This window comes from Bubalus kerabau, chromosome 19 (genome assembly GCF_029407905.1).
Source record: "Bubalus kerabau isolate K-KA32 ecotype Philippines breed swamp buffalo chromosome 19, PCC_UOA_SB_1v2, whole genome shotgun sequence".
Taxonomy (NCBI): domain Eukaryota; kingdom Metazoa; phylum Chordata; class Mammalia; order Artiodactyla; family Bovidae; genus Bubalus; species Bubalus kerabau.
In genome coordinates, this window is record NC_073642.1 from 31642164 (window position 1) to 31668153 (window position 25990).

At 48.4% G+C, this 25990-nt stretch overlaps 1 long non-coding RNA gene across 4 annotated transcripts in view; it reads left to right on the forward strand.

Annotated features, from left to right (window-relative positions):
* Positions 1-1400: 1400 nt before the first annotated feature.
* The window catches only part of LOC129634088 (uncharacterized), a 57024-nt gene continuing 32434 nt past the window's right edge, over positions 1401-25990 (forward strand). Inside the window, exons 1-3 of one of the 4 annotated variants that reach the window (XR_008705409.1) lie at positions 1401-2055; positions 10422-10475; positions 14256-14356. This is a non-coding gene — a long non-coding RNA (uncharacterized LOC129634088). The remainder of the gene's footprint in view (positions 2056-10421; positions 10476-14255; positions 14357-25990) is intronic. The other 3 variants (XR_008705407.1, XR_008705408.1, XR_008705406.1) reach the window with 3 other exon arrangements.

Sequence of the window (25990 nt, forward strand, 5' to 3'; positions counted from 1 at the left end):
CACTAAGCTCTGGAACAAGGGGACTCACTCAGGAGTACTGACGACTATGCTAGTAGCACGCACTCTCACCAGGCTGCTCGTACAATTGTCTTTAGAGGAGAAACTGATTTTCCCCAGTTAGGTAGGTGCCTGCCTGCTTTCATGACTTGGCAGAAAGAGCCTGGAGTACTCGCACGTGGAGCTTCACTGGCCCTGCCTGTTCCAGCCCCACTTCTCACTCTGCCTTCCGTGATACCTGCCCTCATGTCCGCAGGTGCCCTGAGATTTCGCTGGCAAGTGGGTGAGCCCCCTGGCTCCAGCCCCTTTGCATATTTTCTGGGCTTTTGTTCCCTCCTCCAAAGGTCTCTTTCTCCTTTCCATCTTCCAGAACCCCCTTCCATCGTCTTTGCTGTGCTACTCTAGACCTTTTGCTCACTGATCCATCGCTTGAATGAAGCAGAGGATACGAAAGTGCCTTGAACTGGACTCTGCTTGTCCTGAGGCCCAACCACTTGCCTAATCATCACAGGGATGGAATCAATGCCAGCCTTGGCTTTGAGCCCTTGAATACCCGATCTCCAGGCTACTCTGTGAATCACTCTGCACACCCCAGCACCATGCACACATACACACACACAGACGCCCAGCTGTCTGGTGTCAGCTTCTCTGGGGTTCTTTATACCTGGGTGAGATCCCGGCCTCCCTGTTCTGCTCCTCACTTGGGACTCCACCTGTGGAGCTCCTTGCCTCTCTCCCTTCCACTGCCACATCCACTGCCCTAACTCAGCCTCACTGTCCTGCCAGCTCATCATGGAACTGCTGCCTCCAGCCTCCCCTCCCCAGCACATATGACCATAGCCAGAGCCACCTTCCAAATTCTGAGATCTGAGCATGGCACTTCCCTGCTTGACCTCTAGAGCCAGCAGGATCAAAACCCGGATCTTTAGCATGACATTCAAGTCTTCTTTTTGAGCTGTACTGTGTCTCCAGTCACATATATCTATAGTTTCTCAGTGAGTCACGCTCCCCTGGATGCATCCCAGCCTTGGTCCATGCTGGTCCCTCTTCCAGGAACACCCCTTCACCCCTTCTGTTCCTAGATGGTTCAAATCCATCTGCTGGGGGAGGGACCTTTATGCCCCATCTTGGTGCTTCCTTCCATATGGAAGGACATACATTACTGTAATAGTCCTGGACTGCTATCGCCTTACTACCCACAGCCCCTTGGGCGCTCCAGGGTCACCTCGTCCAGAAAGCCTTGGTGACTGCCAGGCTGGGTTCGGTTTCTCCCCTCCATCTACAATGTCCTGTATATTGAGCTCCCTCCCTGCTAAGCAGCTCATCCCTTGCCATTCGGTTCGGAGGCAGCAGTGTTTGTTCCCAGGTGGCTGGCAAGTCTTAAATCCTCTTGGCATTCTCCCTTCCTGCCCACCCACGCAAGGCCAAGGAAGGCTGGTCAGCAGGGCTCCCTTGTACCAGCTTCCTCGCTCAGATGGGACTTTGTCCCCAAGGCTCTGGATGCCTGGAGTCACATCACCAGAGGAAGGCTCCCCGATCTCCTGCGTCCCGGAAGCCATCTGAATTGTTCCACGTGAGCCCTGAACTTCTGTTTGTTCCTCCTTCAAGCCCATATCTTCTTCAGAGAAAGGTCTTTGTGATTTCTGCAACCACACACATGCCTTGTAGAGATGTAGAGCACTCATTTGTGTGGAAACATAAAAACAAAACACCCTGAAAAAACACACACCAGGTTCATAGGGAATAGATCCGCCTATATTGTGGTGATCTGTGTCTGAAATAGGTCTGCCACAGAGTGAGAGATTAAAAACAAATGAAACCCCGTGCCAAGTGCCGCTGAGGCGGCAGCCCCCTCAGCTGTAGTGGAGACCCTCTCCCGGGAAATGGATAAGGCATGAGGTCTGGGGAAATGGATAAGGCATGAGGTCTGCTCGGAGCTGGCCCGGGAGGGAGAGAGGTGGAAGAGAGGCTTGGGGCTGTCTCCACCCACACCCCCGGAAGTGATGCGCAAACCAACCACTGCAGAAGCGCTCCGGAGGGCATGCTTAGAGGATCACAGTGAGTAAGACCCCCCCACTGAAAAAACAATTTGGAACTCTGCACACCATACTTCTCGTGGATATTTTCAACATACATTGGCTTATTATTAATGACTGATCTAACGCATTGTATAGCAAAGAAACTTGTTTATTTTTAATAACTTGGCATTTCCCAGATGTCTTTGGCCACAGAATGCTTTCAGGGGGAACACTTGCTAAGATCCTCTGAATATATTTGCTGTTGTCTTCTTGAGTTTTTTTTTCCTCCAAGCTTGCTTTGTGGTCCTGCAGCATCAGCATCACTTGGGAGCTCATTAGAAATGCAGATGTGGGACTTCCCTGGTGGTCCAGTAGTTAAGAATACACTTTGCAATGCAGGGGATGTGGGTTCAATCCCTGGTTGGGGCACCAAGAACCCACATGCTGTGGAGCTACTAAGCCCGCGCACCAGGACTACTGAGTCCATGTGCTACAGGGAAGACCCGATCCAGTCAAATAAATGAATGAATGAATAAGTGAAATACAGAAGCATAGGCCCCATCCTAGATTCAGAATTTGAGAGAGAAGGCCTAGGAATCTGAGTATTTATAAGCTCTCCAGGTGACTGTTACGCATGTTGAAGTTTGATCAGCAGCACTTGAGGGCAGATTTTCAAAGTGGGGCCCATGAAACTCCAGTCTCCTCAATCTTCTTAGGAGACCTACAAGGTCCAAATCATTTTCATAATATACAATAATGTTTGCCTTTTGCACTGATAATGCAAAAGCAATGGGGGTTGGGATATTGTGATATAAGAAACAAATATATTCTTCATTCATAGTTCCTGACACATAGCTTCTAAACCCTTACCATTTCCTAAGTGATAAGACAGAGGCTAAAGGAGCACCTTTGTTATTTGTAACAAGCCCCTTTCAACCACACCTGAGTTTATATTAATGCAGTGACATTTTCAAAGTGCTTAAGGTTGGTGGGCTGGCTGCCAGGAGAATCAATCATGTGATTAAAGGGTTGGCACTTTCATCCCTGACTTCTAACTTCCTGGGAGGAAAGGGGAGCATGGGATTAACTTAATTACCAATGGTCAATGATTTATCAATTATGCCTATATAATGAAGCCGCCATAAAAATCTCTGAAGTGTGGGGTTCAGAGAGCTTCGGGTTGGTGAACATGTGGAGGTGCTGGGACACACCAGGGAGGGTATGAGGCTCCACATCCTTTTCCCATATGAGTCTCTCCCATCTGCTGTAGCAAATTATCAAACCTAGGGAGAGGGTCCAATTTTCCAGGTGGTGCTGTCCCTGCCAGTTCAGGAGATGCAAGAGATGAAGGTTTGATCCCTGGGTCAGAAAGATGTCCTGGAGTAGGAAATAGCAACCCACCCCAATATTCTTACATGGAAAATTCCACGGACAGAGGAGGCTGGTGTGCTAACCTCCATGGGGTTGCAAAGAGTCAGACATGACTGAGCAACTGAGCTTACACACACAGGGAGAGGGGCAACAGAAGCACAGGCGACAACCGGAACTTGTGATGGGTGTCTGAGGTGGGGACAATCCTGTGGCAATGAGCCCTGTGGGATCTGACACTACCCCCAGGCAGAAAATGTCAGAAGCAAGTTGAATTGTAGGACCCCCAGGTGGTGTCCGGGAACTGCCTGGTGTGAGAAAACTCCCCATGTATTTTGGCAGCCAGGAGTGAGTGAGGAGAAGGAAAATGGAGAGTTTTTCCTTTCAGGGGAAAACTGCTGTGCCCTACAGCACATCAAGACAGTGGCAGGGAACCAATGTTTGCACAACCAATTTTGCAAGTTACAAAATCATGCCTGGGTAAAAGATTCATTCAAAGTCAAGACAGACTAATGGATTTTAATGTAGGGCTTCCTTGGTGGCTCAGATGGTAAAGAATCCACCTGCCAATGCAGGAGACATGAGTTTGATCCCTGGGTCAGGAAGATCACCTGGAGAAGGGAATGTCTACCCACTCCAGTATTCTTGCCTGGAGAATCCCTTAAAGAGACGAACCTGGGAGGCTACAATCCATGGGGTTGCAAAGAGTCAGACACAAATCAGGCCTGGGTAAAATAATCATTGAAAGTCAAGACAGACTAATGGATTTTAATGTAACAGAGCACCAAATTTTCAGTGACGGGGTTCTGATTCCATGTTGCAACTAAGTTTTAGAAAGCTACCACTTGTTGATTCTTAATGCATTGCTTAAGAAGAATATCCACAATCATCTGAAAAGAATTTCAAGACACTCCTCCCCTTTCCTACTGCACATCTCTGTGAAGTCATCTTTTCTTCATATGCTTCAGCCAAACAACACATTGCAATAGATTGATTGCAGAAGCAGCTATGAGAACCCAGATGTCTTCTATTAAAGCCAGACATCAAAGAGACTTGCAAAGTGGAAACAATGGCACCCTTCTCATTGAACTTTATTTTGAAAAATACATCTATTTTACCTAAAAATATATTTTCGGTTAATATGTCATGGCTTATTGTTATTTCAAACTAAATATTTTAAAACATTTCTCAGTTTTAAGTTCTAAAATGCTAAATAGCAATTAGATATAACTCATATAGAGACAAAGACCCCTCGGAATCCTTGTGCTGTGTGTGTGCTCAGTTGCATCTGACTCTTTGTAATACCTGCACTGTAGCCCGCCAGGCTCCTCTGTCCATGGGATTTTCCAGGCAAGAATACTGGTGTGGGTTGCCATTTCCTTCTCCAGGAATCCGTGGGGTCCTTGATAATTTTTAAACGTGCAAAGGGGCCCCAAGATCAAAGAGTTTGTGAAGGGCTGACCTAGGGGAACCTTTAGGGTCCCGAGGCCCAGTGTGAACCCCCCAACCTACATAAGTCCAGTAGAGGATGGAGACAGTGGGGTGGGATGGATGCAAATGGCACTTCCGCCACCAAGGTACCACAGACAGGAGGCTTGGCTTTTGGTCTGTTGTGCCAGGGTCCACCAGGACGGCGTGAGAGGGCCAGGGCCTCCTTCCTGAGGGAGTGACAGATAGCCTCGGGGCCTCTCAGCGGAGGCTGTCAGGACACCCGGCTGTGGGGAGGAGGCTCCAGCCGGGCCCACCTGATGCTGGTGTTTTGAGACTTCCCGGCCTATTGTCTAGACCAGGGAGCAGCCTGATCCTGTTCTGGAAGGTTCAAACATGGGACAGATTTCATGCCAACCCATCAGCCTCTCACTAGTGCTCACAGTGGGGAGAAATCCACAGATGCCTGTGGTAAAAGGGCTGGTCATCTCCTTCTCCTGCCCCAAGGCTGTTGCCAGGTCTGACCACTTTCCCCAGCTTTGGGCCCGCTCCCAGCAGAGCCCTTCTTCCCTCAGGCTCCTTCCCTGAGTCCCTGCCGCCTCCCCACCCCAGGAGGCAGCACCCAGAAAAGTCATCTGCCCCCCCCAACCTCCCAGCAGGGCAGTTCTGGGGGCTGGAAGGAGGCAAGGGGAGCTTGGAGGACCCCCAGAGGGGACCCCCGATGACCCTGGGACTTGGACCCTTGTGCTGCAGCCCTGAGGGCGTCTCCCTGTCGCACAAGCAGCACTTGGGGAACTCTGTCTCCAAGGCCTGCTGCAGGCTCCTGGTGTTTGCCGTTATGTCAAGAGCAGGAGGGCGGTCCTGGCAGACAGCAAGCACCTGTGTGGAAATTGTGGCTCTACAACCACATGTGGGGTTCCTTTTAGCTCGTGAGTGTGTGAATCCAGCCAAGTGCCTGGATGTGTCGACTCGCCTGACCCAGAGCTGCCCCTGCTCAGACCCCACCTCCCAGAGACTGGTGAGTGGGAGTGCTCAGTCGGGGGTGGGGGGACCCACTCAGTCAGATGGCAAAGGCCCCCAGACTGAGGCTTATACGACTGCAGACCTGCTCCAGCCTCGGCACTGAGGGGCTGTGTAGCTTTGAACAAGTGTCCTCCTGTCTCTGGGCCTTACTGTTGGACTTGATCATCCCTAAGGACTGATGTAGGTATTTTTTTGAGTCTGGACGGGGTGAGGCTCTAAACACAGCTGGACCTAACATCTCCAGGTGTAAGAAAGGTGACTGCCTCCTACTGAGCTAGTCCTCTGCAGGAGGCCACAGTTATCAGGCCAGCATCTCAGTGGAGCCGGCTGTTCCGGCCGAGCTTCCAGGAGGGTGGGGAGTGGGCAGTGGGGAACAGAGGGGTGACTCTCATCATAAAACCTTGTTGGAGCCCATCTTTGATTCCATCTATGGCAACATGGCTTTGAGAGCCTCTCTGAGCATCTTCTCCAGACTCAGTAAAATAGGACTAAATGCTGAGGGCCCACAGATAAATACAAGGTCTTGCAGATAAACGCAAGGTGTCTGGAGTACCCCCAGTGCTCCAAATACTTAATACTTACCAGCGTCCACCGCAGTTGACACAAAGCCGCACTTAGCGAGCAGTGTTGAGCTGCTCCAGGGAGAAAATGAGGGTAATTGAAATTAACTTGGCTCCTGCTGTTTTTTCCTCCTTGTCCTAATCACCGGGAAATCTGCTGCTGGCTGGGCAGGAGGGCCCGAGGGCCAATGCCCCTGGGAGTCCAGGGCTCAATTAGGCTGTGGCAAATTGGATTTCTGGCCGTGAGGCCACAGGGCTGAGGTTGGCATTGAGGCATGAGCTGCCAGACGGTATTAGGGTAAGGGCTGGCCAGATGGGCCCACAGCTAATTCAATCTGGCTTCCCAGAAACAAGACTTACAAGGCCTGAGTTGCGGGCCTAGAGAGCTCTTCTCTGGGTGGGAGGGCAGGGCCCTGTGTGGGGTGGGCCCTGAGTCTGGCACTGGCCTCTGCCAGCAACTGGGCATCACTGGTCCACATAGTGTGATGGGTGGTGGTTTAGTGTTAGGGGAAAAAGCACAGCTTGAACATCCAGAGGTCCAGGCCTCTGGTCTCCACATATGTATCAGCTACTCTAGGAGTGGACCTGAGTGTGTGTGTGTGTGTGTGTCTCCAACACTAACATTCTTGATTCTATGGCTGTCATTATAGATTAGGAAGAACAGAAAGAGTTAGAAAACTCAGAATGAGAGAGGGACTGAAACAGAGAAACACAATAAGACATTAAAAAAAAAAAAATGCTGAGAAATAGGGAAAGAGAAAAAGACCAGAGGAAAAGAAGGGATATATGTATACAGATAGCTGATTCACTTGGTTGTACAGTAGAAACTAACACATTGTAAAGCAATGATACTCCAATAAAAATTAGTTTAGAAAAAGAAAACAAATGGAAAAAGAACAGCAGGGAAAGAAAAGACAAAGACATTTAAACAGAGCAAGACAGTGAGAGAAGAAAACCGAAAGAGATAGGAAGAGAAATTGAGAGAGGGAGGGAGACTGAAGTCAAAATTTAACTACAAAGTAGTGTCTGCCCCAAATGAGCATCCTGAGGGGAGAGGGGAAACTGAGGCAGACACACACACCCAGAAGACAGAGAGGGCCCGTGAGAGTTAGATGCGCAGACAGACAGACAGAGCCACAGAAAGGTGGAGGCCAGTCAGAGAGATTAGAGGAGGACGGAAGCAGATGGAGAGGAGGTGACATTTTGGTTCAGAAGGATGGGAAATGGAAAGATCTAGTATGTTCTCCAGGGGACAAATGGAGGAAAGACCCTAAGGCAGGAAGACAAGCAGTACCTTTTTTTAACGTTGGAATTTTATTACCTGTTAGTGACAAGCAACCTTAGAGTTTTGTCTTGTATTTTTAATCCAGTAGAGTTCCTAGCCTGGGCTCAAAACCCAGTTCCCAAATGATCAGAGAATGCCCACGTCTCCTCATTCTTAGGAAAGAGGGAACGTGGGTTTTTGTCCTTGCTGCTTCTCAGTTGCTTTCTCCATCACCAGGCACAGAATTCCAGGCTTTGACTGACTGATCAGCCACCTCTGCTGGCCTGACCCTGTCTCCCCTCAGCAGCCCTTCCTGGGTGTGGGTCCACCACCCAGCTGCCAGGGCCGCGGTACACAGGCCCCGCGGGACAATGCCCCCACCGGCATCCCCGTGGTCCTGACAGCTCCCCCAGAGCTGCACCTGTTTGGCATTAATCCTCCATCTGTTTGCTGCTGGCCTTTTGTCCCAGAGGTCACACGGTGGTGCCCCCAGATCCTGCCCTCAGACTTGCTGGGCATGAGCCTTCAGGCTGCCCCCTCCTGGCATGAGGCCCAGAAGGCCTGCAGAGGCTGAGCTCACATCGGTGGTCTGGCAGTGCCATCCCCACCCTCAGGGACCCATTTCCCATTCTCCTGGCACTGCACACACTGCTGCCCCCAGGCTTCCCTCATCTGCAGCAATCAGGTGAGTGAGCTGGGGGGCAGGTAGCCCCTGCTTCCCTGCTGGACACGACGAACCAGGGAGAGAAGGGACAGCCTGGCGTGGCCATTCTCAGCCTGGATGGCACAGTGGAATCACCTGCTGCTGCTGCTGCTAAGTTGCTTCAGTCGTGTCCGACTCTGTGCGACCCCATAGACGGCAGCCCACCAGGCTCCCCTGTCCCTGGGATTCTCCAGGCAAGAACACTGGAGTGGGTTGCCATTTCCTTCTCCAATGCAGGAAAGTGAAAAGTGAAAGGGAAGTCGCTCAATCGTGTCCGACTCTTAGCGACCCCATGGACTGCAGCCCACCAGGCTCCTCCATCCATGGGATTTTCCAGGCAAGAGTACTAGAGTGGGGTGCCTTTGCCTTCTCCGTAGGAATCACCTGGGGAGCTTTAAAAGGCAGTTGGGCCTGGATCCCATCCCCAGAGATGCTGCTTTATTTGGCTGGGGTGTGGCCTAGACATCAGGACTTTTAAAAACTCCCAAGGCACCTTCTTGTGCATCCAGGGTTAAGACCAGTGTCCTTGCGCCATGGCTGGCTGAGCCAGGAAGAGTCCACTCCGCACCTCGCTCAACAGAGGCTCAGAGACGTCAGGGAGTAACACAGCCAGAAGGGCAGAGCTGGGCCTGCCAGAACCGCTCCATCACCGCCCTGGGGTCCTCATGATTTCCAGCCCTGGGGGTAACCTCTCTGTCTCTGTTTTGGGGTCTGCTCTTGCCTCAGGGAGTTTGGGAGTTGAGCTCTTTATCAACCTGTTACCAACAACATGCTCCTTTGTGACCCTCAGGCTTCTCACCTGTAACCTGGAGATCAGAGGACACACCTCAAAGCTTTGGGGTGACAATGAAATGAGTTAATACATATTTAGGGCTTATCATGGTGCCCAGTACTTAGTAAGCCTTCAGTGAATGTTATCTGTTAGGATTAGGGTTAGCGTTTTTCCCACACCAAGCAAATCTTTGCAACACCAGCTGGGTGTCCTACAGTTTAACTCAGTTCCCAAGGGTTAAGATCTTGGTCTTCACCAAGTTCACCAAGTGAGGTGGGAGCGAGATTGCTCCCACCTCACTTCAGATGCCAGTGATAAGTTACCTGCAACTTCTGTCCAACATGGCTACAAACCGGGGGTCCCTGGGACCTCCTCCCTGTTGGATTTAATGATTTGCTAGAGCGGCTCACAGAGCTCTGGGAGACACTTGAGTACCTTTGTGTGTGTGCTCAGTCATTTCAGTCTTGTCTGACTCTTTGCAACCTCATGGACTGCAGCCCACAAGGTTCCTCTGTCCATGGGATTCTGCAGGCAAGAGTACTGGAGTGGGTTGCTATGCGTCCTCCAGGGGAATCTTCCTGACTTAGGGATCGAACCAGCATCTTCTGCATCTCCTTCACTGCAGGCAGATTCTTTATTGCTGAGCCACCAGGGAAGCCCGTTAAGTACTTTTACCAGTTTACCAAAGGATATGTTAAAGAATACAGATGAAAAGCCAGGTGAAGAGATTCATAGCTTGACACTTGGGTACTGAGCACATGGAGTTGGGGGCATCACCCCCAGGTAGATGGATACACAGGGCAGGGTATGTGAGAAGGGGCACAGAGCATCTATGCCCTCACTGGGCACCACTCTCCCAGCACCTCTGTGTGATCACCAACCCAGAAGCTCTCCAGACCTCACCCTTTGGGGATTTGGTATGGAGGCTTCATCACGTAGGCGGGATGGAGTTCAACATCCATCACCGTCTGTCTTCTCCTGAGGAGGGGGGCAGGGCCGAAAATTCCAAGCTTCTAACTAAGGTGTGTTCTTTCTGGTGACCATCCCTCAACAGGAAGCCATCCAGGAGCCCACTGGAACAAAAGAAGCTCCTATTACCCAGGAAATTACAAAGGTTTTAGGATCTCTGTGTCAGGAACCAGGGGAAGAGACTAAATATTGGTACGAAAGATGTTTCTAGTGCATTATCACTTAGGAAATTACAAGAGTGTCAGCAGCTGGAAACAGAAACTAAGATATATATATATATATATATGTATGTATGTATTTTTTTCCCCTATTATCTCAGGAGGGAACATGACCCTGCTGACATCTTGGTTTCAGACTTCTGGCTTCCAGAACTGTGAGTATATTTCTGTTGCTTTGAGCCACCCCGTTGGTGGCCATTTGTTACAGCAGCCGCAGGAAACTAATACAACTCTCTGGAGCTAAGGGTTTCTGGCTACAGAGTCCCTTGAACATGACAGTTGACCTGCTAGTGACACTTTAGGGAAGTCGAGGGGCAGAGGCTCAGTACTGCCCTGAGGGCTTTTGGGCCTGGGCACCAGAGGAGGTGAGGTGCCCTCTTTACTGTGGAGGACTTGGCATATTTCTTGCTCTCTTTAGGCCTCAGACCCCCCACTCCACCTACCTCCCTCTTTGTTCTTTGTATCTCTGAGTCTCAGGGAGAAAGACCCATCTCACACCTTAGTCAATTGGTCAATTCCTCTGGTCAATTCCTCTGAATCTAGACCTTCACAAGGCTGATAGCAGCCTCTGGAGTGATGTGGACCCAAGCCTCATGGAGGGCAGGGCCTGGGCTGGTAGTGAGGAAAGAATGTGGCTGGGGAGCGTGGCGGTGAGCGTAGAGTACAGGGATGGTGGTCTGGAGCCCCCAGCGTGCTCCCATCTGCCACTGCCCTCAGACCTGGGAGAATGCTTCATCGTCTGCCCTGGGGGGTGCCCAGGTGAGTGTCGGGCCGTCAGGGGCTCACAGGCCGCTCCCCGGCTCGATGTAATGCTAGATCCTCTTCCTGGGTGTTTCGGCAGCTGAGAATTCTACACCGAGCCGCCAGTGCCCAGCTTCTGGATGTTTTCTCAGAAGCAGCTCCTTCTATCATTTTGTTCCGTTTTGTTTCTTACCATTATTCTTGAGTAGATTCTTGGTCATCCGATCTGTGATGTGGAGGACCACGGGAAGGTTCCCAGCACTCAGCTGGTGAGGGAGGGAAGGAGGAGACATGAGGCAAGCAAAATAAACTTCAAGAAGATTTTTAGAAGTTGTACAGTCATCCCTCAGTATTCATGGGGGATTGGTTCCAGGACCCCCTGCAGATATCAAACTCCTCAGATGCTCAAGTCCCTTACATAAAACAGTATTGTATTTGCTCATAACCTACGCACAGGCTCCCATGTACTTGGAAGTCATCTCTAGATTGCTTAACATACCGGATACAGTATAAATGCCATGTAATAGCTGTCAATACAGTGTGAATGGTATGTAAATAGTTGGTGTGTACAAATTCAAAGTTTGCTTTTGGGAACTTTCTGAAATTTTTTTTTTTCCAAATATTTTTGATCTGTGGCTGGTCGAATCTGTGGACTCAGAACCCATGCACACAGAGAGCTGATGTAGTAAAATACACGTAACATAAAATTGACCATTTTAGCCATTTGTTGCTGTTGTTCATTCGCTAAGTTGTGTCCAGCTGTTTGCGACCCCATGGACTGCAGCATGCCAGGCTTCCCTATCCTCCACCATCTCCCAGGGTTTGCTCAAACTCATGTCCATTGAGTCACTGATGCCACCCAACCATCTCATCCTCTGTCGCCCCCTTCTCCTCCTGCCTCCATCTTTCCCAGCATCAGGGTCTTTTCCAATGAGTTGGCTCTTTGCTTCAGGTGACCAAAGTATTGGAGCTTCAGCATCAGTCCTCCCAGTGAATATTCAGGGTTGATTTGCTTTAGGATTGACTGCTTGGATCTCCTTGCTGTCCAAGGGACTCTCCAGAGTCTTCTCCAACACCACAGTTAAAAAGAATCAATTCTTTGGCGCTCAGCTTTCTTTATGGTCAAACTCTCACATCCATACATGACTACTGGAAAAACCATAGCTTTGACTATATGGATTTTTGTTGGCAAAGCGAATGACACTTTGAGCCATTTAAAAGTGTGCAATTCAGTGGCATTAAGTACATTCACAGTGAGGTGCAACCATCACCACTACCTGGTTCTAGGACTTCTGGAAACCACACAGTCTTAAAGCAGCCCCTGCCCCTTCCTCCCCACCTCCAGACACTGGCTACCACTGTCTGCCTTCTGTCTCCATAGATTTGCTTTGAGTCAAGAAGATTGTTTTGATCTTTGCATTCCACTTAAAATGCAAATCACCCCCAGAGGACCACAGTCTGCATTTTTAATTCCATTCACTTCAACCAACAGTCGCCCTCCACCCTCCTCCATAGTTTAGAAATTGTGTTGTGGGGAAAACACTGACCTGGAAGCAGAAGACCTTGGTTGTAGCTCCTTCTGTCAAAGCTTTGTGACCTTGAGAGGGTCCCTGACTCTCTTGGGGCCTCAGCATCCCCCAACTTGAGTCACCAGGTTTGGACTCAGCTAACGTTTTCCCAGGCCCTCTGCAGCTCTGATCTGCCAATGCAGTGGTGGAAGTCTGCTACTCGGGCTGTATGAGAAGGGAATTCAGGTGCTGGGTGCTAGGAGGAAGCCAAGAGCAGAGAGGAGGCATTTCTGAGGGCTCCAGACCAGGCCCACCTGGCCCACCATTCGACCCCAAGCCAGCCCACTCCAAGTCAGCTTCCTGGATGGTCCAAAAATGCCAGTTACACACTGTAGGTTGGACTCGTCAGGCCCCGTCAGAAGGGGTGAGCCTCCTGGGGGCCTCAAGAAAGAGCCTCCTGGGGCAGGCTGAGGCAGGACGGAGCAGGGTGGCAGGGGAGGCCCCAGGGGGATGGGGAGGGCCTGAAGTCAGGGTGGGAAGTGGCTGTGGAGCAGGATGCGGGGGCCTCATCAAAGGCTCCCCGGGCCCTGCTTGCACCAGTGCTCGTGGGAGCTGGTCCCGGGGTTTTTCCAGGACCAGGGCTCGGTGCTATCCGTGTAAACCAGTGTGTCAGGGGAGGAGACTATAACCAAGGACCTGTAGTCACCTCTCCCACCTTTCTCTAAAGGAAGGACTCCTTGTTTGTGGGCTTTCAGCCTCCTGGATGTAATTGTGTCTCTTGTGTCATGAAGGGAGAAAGTCTGAGATACAGCGTAGGACAAGCTAAAAGAGGCCAGACTGATTCTTTGAGGAAAGATGAGGAAGCCCCTGGAGAGGAGGTGGGGAGGCCCTCCAGGAAGGGGAGGGAAGGGTAAAGGAAGATAGGGTATAGCTTTGGTTTGGGGGGAGCAGGGGAGCAGAGGAAGAGAGGTTTGGGCAGTGACTCGAAGGACTGGGCTCATGGTGAGAAGTGTTTAGAAGAGATTTAGGGGATGTTTTGTCCCGTGATGTGTTGCATAAACACCTCCTCCTTGTCCCTATGAAACCACCACTGACGCTGGATGTTACACTTCAGTGCTTTGGCAGCGAGATTCATGTCTTTTCTTTTTCTTTTTAAATAATGCATTTGCTAGCTGTCTTTGAATTACTCAGGGCCAGCCATTTTAGCAGGTTTCGTCAGTGTTCCATTAGCTAAATGTTGGGTTCTCTGCTTCGTGGGCTGCCTTCACCACTTGGTAAGCCCTTGGGCACAGGGAGTGCTGCAGAAACCACCTATCAGACTGCAGTTCTGTCCCCCAGCCCCGGGGTCTCCTGGATGGGCGGCCTTATTCAAAGGACAATATTTGAAATCGGGCCCTGACCCAGTCACCAACAGAGGCTCTTCTCTCACCCCTCCCTGCCCTCATTCTCCCCAGGGATGCCCACTGGCTGGGCTCCTGCCTCTTCTTTCAGCCTCCCTCGAACTCTGTAGAAAGGGGGCATCACCGTCCTAGCCCCCTGTGACAGTCACGTGATTCTAGCCACAGAAAGTGCTACCAGGCCCAGTGAGCTAGAAACACTTGGTACAAAAAGTCCCTCCATAGGAAAGGCTCTGGAAATAATACAGCGACCCACGGAGGGTCTAAGACTCCTTGTCCATTCCTCTAGCTCTGGCCCTCGTCCAGTGGCAGCCTCTTGGAGAGCCCAGCCCTAGGACGGAGGGAGATGAGGACTCTTCGCCTGGTTCCCAGCCCAGCCTCAGACTCTAGGTACCTTTATCTCCTTCTTCCCCTGTGGCCTCTGACCCATCTGTCACATGGTTTGTGCTGGGGAAGGCCAGACACAATGGATGCAAAGTGCAAGACTCCACATACACAAGACCCCAACCCTAGTTGGCACTCCCTCCATGGAGCAGGGCATCCCAATCTAGAGCTCAGGTGCACAAGAAGTATCACTGACCTTTCTTTTCTTTTATCTGTTTATTTTACTTTTGGCTGTGCTGGGTCTTTGTTCTTGTGTACAGACATTCTCTAGTTGTGGAGTTGGGGGCTACTCTCTAGTCGCTGTGTGCAGGCTTCTCATTGCGGTGGCTTCTCTTGTCGTGGAGCACCAGCTCTGGAGTGTGTGGGCTCAGTAGTTTGGATGCACAGGCTTAATTGCCCCACAACATATAAAATCTTCCCAGACTAGGGATCCAACCCATGTCCCCTGCACTGGCAAGTGGGTTCTCAACCACCATGGAAGTCCAGCCTTTATCTTCTTAAACGTAACATTTGAATTTCCAAAGCTCAGCATCCCCTTTTCTGGACAGTCAGCAGTGCCTCTGTCCTGTTGCTCTTCAGTCACTGAGTCGTGTCCGACTTTGTGATCCTATGGACCGCAGCACATCAGGCTTCCTTGTCCTTCACTGTCTCCCTGAGTTTGCTCAAACTCAGGTCCATTGAGTCAGTGATGCTATCTAACCATCTCATCCCCTGTAGCCCCCTTCTCCTGCCCTCAATCTTTCACAGCATCAGGGTCTTTTCCAATCAGTAGGCACTTCACATCAGGAGGCCAAAGTATTGGAACTTCAGCTTCAACATCAGTCCTTCCGATGAACAGTCAAGGTTGATTTCCTTTAGAATTGACTGGTTTGATCTCCTGTAGTCCACGGGTCTCTCAAGAGTCCTCTCCAGCACTATAATTCGAAAGCATCAGTTCTTCAGGCTCAGCCTTCTTTATGGTCCAACTTTCACATCTGTACATGACTACTGGAAAAACCATAACTTTGATGATACAGACCTTTGTCAGCAAAGTAATGTCTCTGCTTTTTAATATGCTGTCTAGGTTTGTCAGAGGCAAACCTTTTCTTCCAAGGAGCAAGCATCGTTAAATTTCATGCCTGCAGTCACCATCCACAGTGATTTTGGAGCCCAAGAAAAGAAAATCTGTCACTGCTTCCATTTTTTCCTCTTCTATTTGCCATGCAGTGATGGGACTGGATGCCAGGATCTTAGTTTTTTGAGTTTTAATCCAGCTTTTTCACTCTCCTCTTTCACCTTCATCAAGAGGCTCTTTAGTTCCTCTTCAGTTTCTGCCATGAAAGTGGCATCATCTGCATATCTAAGGTTGTTGATATTTCTCCCGGCAATCTTGATTCCAGCTTGTAATTCATCCAGCACAGCATTTAGCATCATATACTCTGCATATAAGTTAAATAAGCAAGATTACAATATATAGCCTTGATGTACTCCTTTCCCAATTTTGAATCAGTCTGGTATTCCATATCCAGTTCTGTTTCTTCTTGTCCTGCATACAGGTTTCTCAGGAGATAGGTAAGGTGGTCTGGTATTCCCATCTCTTGAAGAATTTTCCAGTTTGTTGTGATCCACACTGTTAACACATAGCTCAGTTGGTAAAGAATCCACCTGCAATGCAGGACACCCCAGTTCAATTCCTGGGTCGGGAAGATCTGCTGGAGAAGGGACAGGCTACCCACTCCAGTATTCTTGGGCTTCTCTTGCAGTTTAGCTGGTAAAGAATTTGCCTGCAATGTGGGAGACCTGGCTTTGATCCCTGGGTTGGGAAGATCCCCTGGAGAAGGGAAAGGCTACCCAGTCCAGTAATTTTGGCCTGGAGAATTCCATGGACTCTATAGTCCATGGGGTGGCAAAGAGTCGGACATGACTGAGCCACTTCACTTCACTTCACAAGGTCAAAGGCTTTAGAGTAGTTAAGGATGTCAATGAAGCGGGAGTAGATGTTTTTCTGAAATTCTCTTGCTTTTTCTATGATCCAGTGGATGTTGGCAATTTGGTCTCTGGTTTCTCTGCCTTTTCTAAACCCAGCTTGTACATCTGAAAGTTCTCGGTTCACATGCTATTGAAGCCTAGCTTGAAGGATTTTGATTATAACCTTCCTAGCATGGGAAATGAGCACAACTCTCTGGTAGTCTGAACATTGTTTAGCATTGTCTTTCTTTGGGATTGGAATGAAAAGTGACTTTTTCCTGTCCTGTGGCCACTGCTGGGTTTTCCAAATTTACTGGCATACTGAGTGCAGCACTTTAACAGCACCATCTTTTAGGATTTGAAATAGCTCAGCTGGAATTCCATCATCTCCACTAGCTTGGTTCATAATGATGCTTCCTAAGGCCCACTTGACTTCATACTCCAGGATGTCTGACTCTGTTCTGTGGTCTTATACAGAGTCAGGGGGGTTGGGGTGTAGGGAGACACCTTGTCTTTGGTCATCCTTCCACCCAGATTACTGCTGAGATGTCTATCCTTTCTGTTCTGTGGCCCAGGGTGGTCCTAGACCCTCTAGGGAGCTGCTCCCTCTGCTGATGGGGGCGCAGGAAGTGCTGTGGGAGAGGCCAGGTGTCCTCCCCCTGCCCTCCCCTTCCTCCACTGTACCTTAATCTTCCTTGCTGGCAGCGGGGTCCAGAGCGCGCTCCCAGCTGGGATGAGGGTGAAGGACAGGAAGGAGAGAAAAACAGAGGTTAGTATTTTCAAATCACTCCTGTCACAAGTATCTGTGTTTCTGAATATAAATGTCTCACTGGGCCATCATCCCGCCTCACCAAGGCGGCCTAGGCCAGGGAGGGAAAGAAGACACTTAGAAAGGGCCGAGTTCCTGGTAGGGAGGGAGCAACGAGGAAGCTCCCAGGGCGCATCAGGATGGCGTACTTTCCATTCATGCTTTGAAGCCAATTAGTGGATAGAGGTAATGGGACTTCACAGCGGGGCTCCTTGGCCATATGGCTCAGAGCCTCCCTGGGTGCACCCAGCAAGGCATTTGGAAAACTCTGAGAGTGATAGATGTGTTCGGTGACATTCAGGAAATTATGCAGACCTGTTCACTCCTGGGCCTGAGGCCCTGATTCAAGAAGGGCATCGGGAGGGCAGGGACTGGGAAGGGGGGCGCAAATTTGGATTAGTGATCGCAGCCATGTATCCTGCCAGCTGGCTCCGGACTCAAGGGCCCTTTAAATAAAACAGATGGCAGATGTGTTTCTAGAGTTTCTCCCAGCCCGGGGCTGCCTTGCACAGGGAGTTGGGGGAGGATCGGCACTGAACACCGAGTTAGAAGATGCAGAATGGAGCCTGCTCTCACATGCCTGGGCAGGTCACTTCTGCTTTCTGAACCACAGGTTGCCAATTGTGAAATGGGGATGAAACCGCCTTTCTCAGCTGTTCAGATTAAATGCGACCCAGCATGTAAATTTGCCTGACCAGTGCCTGGTGCAGACGTAAAAGCTGAATACATGCTGGCCGGCCACTTTCCTCCTCACTGCCCTGGGCAAAATGAAGAGCATTTTGAAATAGAGACACCAGCAAAAGGCATCAGTAAAAGGAGGAAACAATGACCCACTCACCTCCCAGGGAGGTGTCCTGAAGGAGGCAGCGTTGAGCCTGGAAAACAGTAGGACTTGAGGGTGAAGAGATGGGAGATGGCAAGCCCAGTGTGCAGAGCAGCCAGGCAAAGGCAGGGCTTTGTGCAAGAGGATGAAATGATAAGTCAGTAGGCAATGGGGGAGCTATGGCAGATTTTCAAGGAGATGAAGAGCAGGCCGTGATCTGTGTGCTAGAAGCCCAGATCTAGTGATCCCATGGAGAGAAGACTGGAGGAGGTGAGCCTGGAGGCAGAAAAATTCAGGGGGAGGGGATGGGGAAGCATAGGAGGGAGGAATCAAAAGATATTGTGATGATAGAATTATTAGGTCTTGCTAAGCAGTGACTTTGGCAGGTGAGAGTGGAGTGGCGGTGGTCCAGGAAGATACCCAAGCAGCTGGCCAGGAAGTTTACGGGGGCTGGAGGGGTGATATGGATTAGATACAGGAGGCAGGGAGCAGACAGGAGCAAGGTGATGAGTCTATATTGGAACAAGGTGAGTTTGAGGAGAAAGCGGGCCATCCAGACAATTAACTAGCAGGGTGTGTGGGTCTGAACCCCAGGGATGTATTGCAGCTACTCTTTAGAAATCCCCCCCACCACCAAGTTTGTGCATGCTAAGTCACTGCAGTCGTGTCTGACTATGGACTGTAGGCTACTAGGCTCCTCTGTCCATGGGATTCTCCAGACAAGAATACTGGAATGGGTTGCCATGCCCTCCTCAAGGGCATCTTCCCAACCCAGATATCAAACCCTGAATTGGTTCGATGTGCAATCCCACATCTCTCATGTCTCCTGCATTGGTAAGCGGGTTCTTTACCACTCGCGCCACCCACCAAGTTTAGGAAACCAATAAACGGGCATCCCACTCCTTGATCTTGGCCGTGGAGGTACAGGGGCAACCCAGGCCAAATGCTGTGTGACCTGACTCAATTCTGTCCCCTCTCTTCCCATGCTGGGTGCTCAGCTGAACCCAGGACAGAGGATCTCTGAAAGGTGGGCTCTGCGATTTCATCCCTTCTGTCCCATCCCAAGGTCTGGGCACTGTGGCTTTGCTCCTCTGGGATGCTGTACCATCTCCCCACCAGGATTTCTGTGCTGGAAGCAGAGAATGTGCCCTAGGATGGCTGCCTAGAGTTTGGCCCCCACACACTCTGATTTAAAAAAAAATTTTTTTTTTAAGTCTTGCCCTTTCAAACCTCAATTTCCTCCTCATTTCCATTAAACAAAATTTTAAAAAGCTGTTTAAAGATAAATTTAATATTCTTTGTCAGATCCAATCATTAAAAATGGGATTGGATTTTTTATTTCCAATGCTCCCTGCTGGTGTGAGCTATGTAATGTAAAGACAGATCAGGAGGCCCAGACAAGGTGGATTTTTTAGGCTTTCACTGGTTTTACTGAATTAAGCAGGATGTTCTCTGGGAAACAGTGAAGGTCAACATTTGTAATTTGGGATTTAACTGAGGAGAGTACCTGGGAAATTACCACGAACTGGGCAACTGATTCAGAGAATGATTAGATGTTCTAACCACACACTTCCTGTCTCCTCAGATTTTATAATCCTCATTCAACAACCTCTTACTGAGCATCTCCTCATATGTCAAAGATTGGGCCTTGTGCCAGGCTTTGGAGACACAAGCAGGATCCCATGTGGATGATCCCTAGACCTCAGGGACCTAAGCTTACTGAGTGTAATCCAATCCCTTGCCACCTAAGCCAATCAGGGCAGAGCATAGCCCCAGCCACAGTGATTGGTTCAGAAGAGAGTACTTGACCTTAAGTATTATAATCAAGGTGAACAGGACTTTTGTTCAGCGGTCAAAGTAAGAGGAGCTTTCTTCTGGATGTTTCAGAGGGTAGATGTGAGACCCAATACAATGGGAGTCATTTTGTAATCTTGAAGGATGCTGGACAGAGAAGGAAACAGTTACAAAGAGGAGAGCAGAGCCCAGTGAATATAAAGAGCCAGAGCCAGGACCCTGATCAAACTATGCCTGAAGCCCGACCAATTGCCAGCCTATACATTCCTTCTGTTTAAACCAATCTGTAGAGAAAAGAGTTCTAAGTGAAGTGACCACATAATAGGTGCCTACTATTCACATGAACTAATCTAATTTAGTCCTCACAGCAACTCTTTAATGTTAGAGACTGGCAGCCCCATTTTACAGATGAAAATACTGAAGCCAATAACTAAGTGACTTCCCGAGGTCACCCCATTAGTGAGGCAGTTGGTGTTCCTGTCTGAGAAGCTGGACTCCAAAATCTATTTTCTGCAAAACAAGATTGACTGCTGTGTTGGCATGGTGGAAATGTCCTCAAATTCTTGTTTATGGATCCTTCTAGGACTGTTTTTCTGGTGCTGTTTTTGGAACTAGAGAATGGGTCAAGTTTCTTGGCTTGTTTGACAAAAGACAAAGGGGAAGCAGAGGAGAGGTCTTGAGATATAGCTCCCAGCGTGCGGGCTTGCTAAGTCGCTTCAGTTGTGTCCGACTCTGCAACCCAGTGGAATATAGCCCTCCAGGCTCCTTTGTCCAAGGGATTCTCCAGTCAAGAATACTGGAGTAGGTTGCCATGCCCTCCTTCAGGGGGATCTTCCCAACCCAGGATCCAACTAGTGCCTCTTATGTCTCCTGCGTTGGCAGGCAAGTTCTTCACCATTAGCGCCACCTGGGAAGCCCACAGTCCCCAGACCCTTGCAGATAAGGGAAGGCTTCAGAAAGTGTAGAATTGAAAATCTAGGACTGTGATTAGCTACATTCCTAGAGGCAGGGGATCCAGCTGGTCTCTGGGTAGAAAAATAGAGGTTCGTAGATAAAATGTCTATTCCTTATCATGCAGACAGGCTTTCGGCAATGATGAACCTACTCATTTTTGCTCACAGAGCAGGCTTGACATTTATATAGATTAATTTCAGCTTGACATTTTGACCAAAGGAACTATCAGCCCCTCCTCTCCCTGGGGGAAAACAGCTTGTGGGGCCTGACCGGTAGGTGACCCCATCAAGCTGTTCCAGTCCCTTCTCTAACTCAACATCTGGCTGGATATGGATGGCTTCTCCATGGCTCCCAGGAGTTACAGCCAACGGGAAGCAAGGTCGTTCTTTCCTAGGCTCATTTTTCATGCTGCCTGGTTTTGCTGCAGATGCAATCAAAGCTAAATCTCAATTTGTTGAGCAGGAGGGGCAGCTGGTAGCAGGCCAGCACCTGCACTGTGAGATAAACCTCCCCACAGCCCGTGGAAGCCAAAATCAAGATTTAAAAGGGAAGAACTCGATTTTGTTGACAATTGCTTTATGATTCATTTAGTAAAATTCTTTCCCTTCGTACAGAGCTATGTGCTTTCACTGTGTTGTTCAACGGATCCTCTCTACCGCCCTGCAAGGGGACAGAATCGGGCTATTCTCATTTCACTCAAAGCCCAGAGAGGTCAATTCAGTTGCCCCAAGTTGCACAGCGAGTCGGTGCTTTCAGCCCCTGAAAACTAAGTGCTCTTTTTACTCTACTACTCTACTTCTTTCAGGCAAATCTAGAGGGAAACTTCAAAAAATCCACGGAACTCAAACTTTAACAGTTTGTACCACCTGGCCCTTCTACTGCTGACAGATCTGAACACACACCCTCTAGGCCCTCTTGCTGCCCACCCCTTCTCCCTGCTGGTGTTCCTCCCTCTGTGTTCTTACTGAGCCCATCTCCTCATACAACCAGTCAGCATGATGTGAAGCAGAGTTCCTCCACAGGGTGCCACGGGCCTTTGGGACAATTCTTCATTTTACAGGGCTGTCCTCTAGGACATTAGCTTTCTTGGATCCCGGCTACTAAACTCCAGCAGTTCCTCTCCATTCTTTAACCTCCCTACCTACCAAAACACCCCAGACATTTCCAAATTTCCTGGGGTGAGTAGGGACTGGGTGGAGTGGTGGTGGGGGGGGCAGTACACCCCTGGTTGAAAACATGGATTTTGGAATATTAATAGCTGAGGATTCAAACCTTCCCTCTGCTCTTCTTAGCAGAGTGAATTTGGAGGCCTGGCTTCCTGATCTGGAAATTTACCCCAGAGAGTAATCATGAAGATGAAATGAGATAATGGACCAAATGCACAAAGCTCTCTGCCAACATGAGATGTTTTTATTAAGGAACATAAAATAACAGTGAAGTCCTGTCCCTTTAAGACTCAGGCCTGCTATGTATACAGTAGGTGCTAAGCTAATGTGACCTCCTTCTGCATGCTCAGCACCTACCTCAGTAACCACATCAATAATAGCGACTAACATTTGTTGGCTGCTCTTTGTGTGTAAGGCAGTGAACAAAGTACTTGACACATTACTCCTTTTAATTTCCACAACAAACTTCTGGTAAGTACATTATTGTCCCTTTCTTACAAATGAGGGGCTGAGAGCGTGGAGCAGAGGTTAGCAAACTACCGTCAGCGCACCGAATCTGATCAGCTGGCCTGTTTTTCTGTAACACAGGCACGTTCATTCATTTATATATTGTCAACAGTTGCTGCTTTATTAATTGCTTACAACAGAAACTGTGTATGACCTGCAAAGCCTAAAATATTTATAATCATTAGACGATAAATATGTAAAATGTATTTTAAATGGATTATGCCATGTATGTTCATGGTTGGTAAAGTGTACACAACCTGAAATTTACCATCTTAATTATTTTTAAGTGTACTGTTCTGTGGCATTAAGTACATTCACGATGTTGTATATTCACTACCATCCATCTCCAGAACTTTCTTATCTTCTGAAAGTAAGACTCTGCACCCATTAAAAAATGACTCTCCATCCCTACTCCCCTCAGCCCCTGGAAACCGCCACTTTCCATCTCTATGACTTTACCTATTCTAGATACTTCACATAAGTGGAACATAGCATTTCTCCTTTTATGTCTGGCTTCTTTTACTTAGCTGAATGCTTTCAGGCCTCACCCAACTTATAGCATGTATTTGTTTTTGACAAGATAACATACGAAGAGAACATAAAATTCAAAAGGACGTAGAGTGAAGAAAAACGTCTTCTATTCCTGTCCCTTCCAGGCCTCGGATCCCCTCCCAGGAGACAGTCAGACAAGTGCTGTAACTGAATTCTTATGCATCTCTTCTGAGAGTCAATGCATATCCAGCAATACATTTAAATAACATTAGCAAATATATTTTCACACAAATATTAGGAAACCAAGCACATCGTTCCTGCATCTCACTGGCATTCTTAACAATAGGTCTTGGAGGTTGTCTCATATTATTACGGCTGCCTCCTCCTTTTCAACCACTGCATAGAATTTTACTCTGTAAATATATCTTTCACTATTGAATGTATTACTTATCTGGTCCCTATTAGTGGACATTTAGGGTTTTTTAAAAATCTTTTTCAGTATCAGTGGTGCTACAGTGAATATCTTTGTAATATTTTTAAAGTGGGCTTTCAAATCTAATATACTAGAAGATGGAAAGAGGTATTTTTCCTATCTACCTGATTCTAGCTGTGTTGGGGTAAATTATGCTACCTGGAGAACTATATTTGGCTAGAGGATACAGGAGTGCTTGAATCCTATTGTGTTCTAACTGCTCTCTCCCTTTCTTATGGCCCCACAGGAGATGTAGAAAAAAGATGAGCATCATTTCTTTCTTGAGGGGTTGAAAGCCAAGGCCATGCTCTCAGGAGAATGCCTAAGAGGGCTTTTGCTTCCAGTCTCCCAGGGTTTCTCCACCTCAGCTATGACATCCCAGACTGGGTGGTCCTTTGTTGTGAGACTGTCTCGTGCATTGCAGAATGCAGTGTAGCAGCATCCCTGGCTCCTACGCACTAAATGCCAACAGCACCCTCCCCGGAGTTACGACAATTCAAAATATCCAGACATGGCCACATGTCCCCTGGCTGAAACCCACTGCTCTAACCCGAGGCACCTGAAAATTGCACTGCCCTCAACAGGCATGTGGGGCAGGAGATCAAGGCAACAGGATAGATCTGGCCTAGAATAGGAATGGAGGTGAGATGACCAGGCCAACCAGGGTCAGCCTATCCTGGGAAGGGAGACACATAGAGGCAGAGGAACCCTCATGTGCCATGTCCAAGTGCAGAATCTTTTCATGGTAATGACCCTGCCCACTGGTAAACATGACCTCATGGCACCTTGGAATCCGATCAACCATATTAGTGACTTCTTGCAGAAAGAGTGGGTTGAGAAGCTGGGACCTTGAGGCTATTATTTTACATATGCATGGAGCAAGCTTTGCTTAGTTTGTCCAGTATCCTGGCTCTATGAGAGTTAGTGAATTTGAAAACCAGATTTTCAAGGTTTTGAACACAGGACCCCAAAACTCAGAAGGAATCTCTGAGTTTATCTGGGTGATATTTCTATCCTCCCAAGTCTGTGAGTTACTTGGAGATTGTGTCTTACTTATGAGTGGTCACCATCAGGCCACTGTCCACTTGTGGACTGAATGAAGGAAGTTGCTGCTGCTGCTGCTGCTAAGTCACTTCAGTTGTGTCCGACTCTGTGCGACCCCATAGACAGCAGCCCACCAGGCTCCGCCATCCCTGGGATTCTCCAGGCAAGCACACTGGAGTGGGTTGCCATTTCCTTCTCCAATGCATGAAAGTGAAAAGTGAAAGTGAAGTCGCTCAGTTGTGTCCAACTCTTCGCAACCCCATGAACTTCAGTCTACCAGGCTCGTCTGTCCACTGGATTTTCCAGACAAGAGTACTGGAGTGGGGTGCCATTGCTGGAATGGAGGAAGTTAAAAGGCAGCAAATACTCCTCTCCCCAACACACCTGTCCTCTTCCTCCTGACCTAGTTTGCCCTTCAGGGTCTATAGATCTTTTTCCTGGAGTCCCGGCGGTGTTGCTCAGAGTCATTTTTTTTTCAGATATAATGGACATGCAACATTATATTAATTTCTGGCGTATAATATAATGATTCAATATTTGTATATATTGCAAAATGATCACAGTAAGTCTAATTAACATCTATCACCTTATACAGTTACAACTGTTTTCTTATGATGAGAACTTTTAAGATCTACTCTCGGTGAATTTCAAATATTCAATACAATATTATTAACTATAGTCACAATACTATACATTATATACACAGGAATTATTTATTTTATAACTAAAAGTTTGTACCTTTAGACCACTTTCACCATTTCATCCTCTCCCCACCCTCCACCTCTGGTAACCATCAATCTGTTCTTTGTATCTATGAGTTTGGTATTGTTTTTATTTTGTTTTTTAAAATAGATTCCACATATAAGTGAGATTATATGGTATTTGTCTTTCTCTGTCTTATTTCACTTAACATAATGACCTCAAAGTCGTTACAAAGGACAAGACTCCATATTTGTGTGTGTATAATGGAATATCTATTTCTATTCTGTGTGTCATATTTTTTATTCATTCACCCAGCAGTGGACACTTGGTTGGTTCCATATCGTGGCTAATGTAAATAGCGCTGCAATGAACATGGAGGTGCACATACCTTCTTGATTTAGTGTTTTTATTTTCTTCAGATAAGTACCCAGAAGTGAGATTGCTGGATCATATGGTAGTTCTATTTTTAATTTTTTGAGGAAACCCCATACTGTTTTTCATGGTAGCTGCACCAATTTACATTCCTACCAGCAGTGCACAAGGATACCCTTTTCTCCACATCCTTACCAACAGTTGTTTCTTCTCCTTTCAATACTAGCCTCTATAACAGGTGTAAGGTGATACTTCACTGTGGTTCTGATTTGCATTTTCCTGATGATTCAGTTCAGTCGCTCAGTCGTGTCCAACTCTTTGTGACCCTATGAATCGCAGCACGCCAGGCCTCCCTGTCCATCACCAACTCCCGGAGTTCACTGAGACTCACGTCCATCGAGTCAGTGATGCCATCCAGCCATCTCATCCTCTGGCGTCCCCTTCTCCTCCTGCCCCCAATCCCTCCCAGCATCAGAGTCTTTTCCAATGAGTCAACTCTTTGCATGAGGTGGCCAAAGTACTGGAGTTTCAGCTTTCGCATCATTCCTTCCAAAGAACT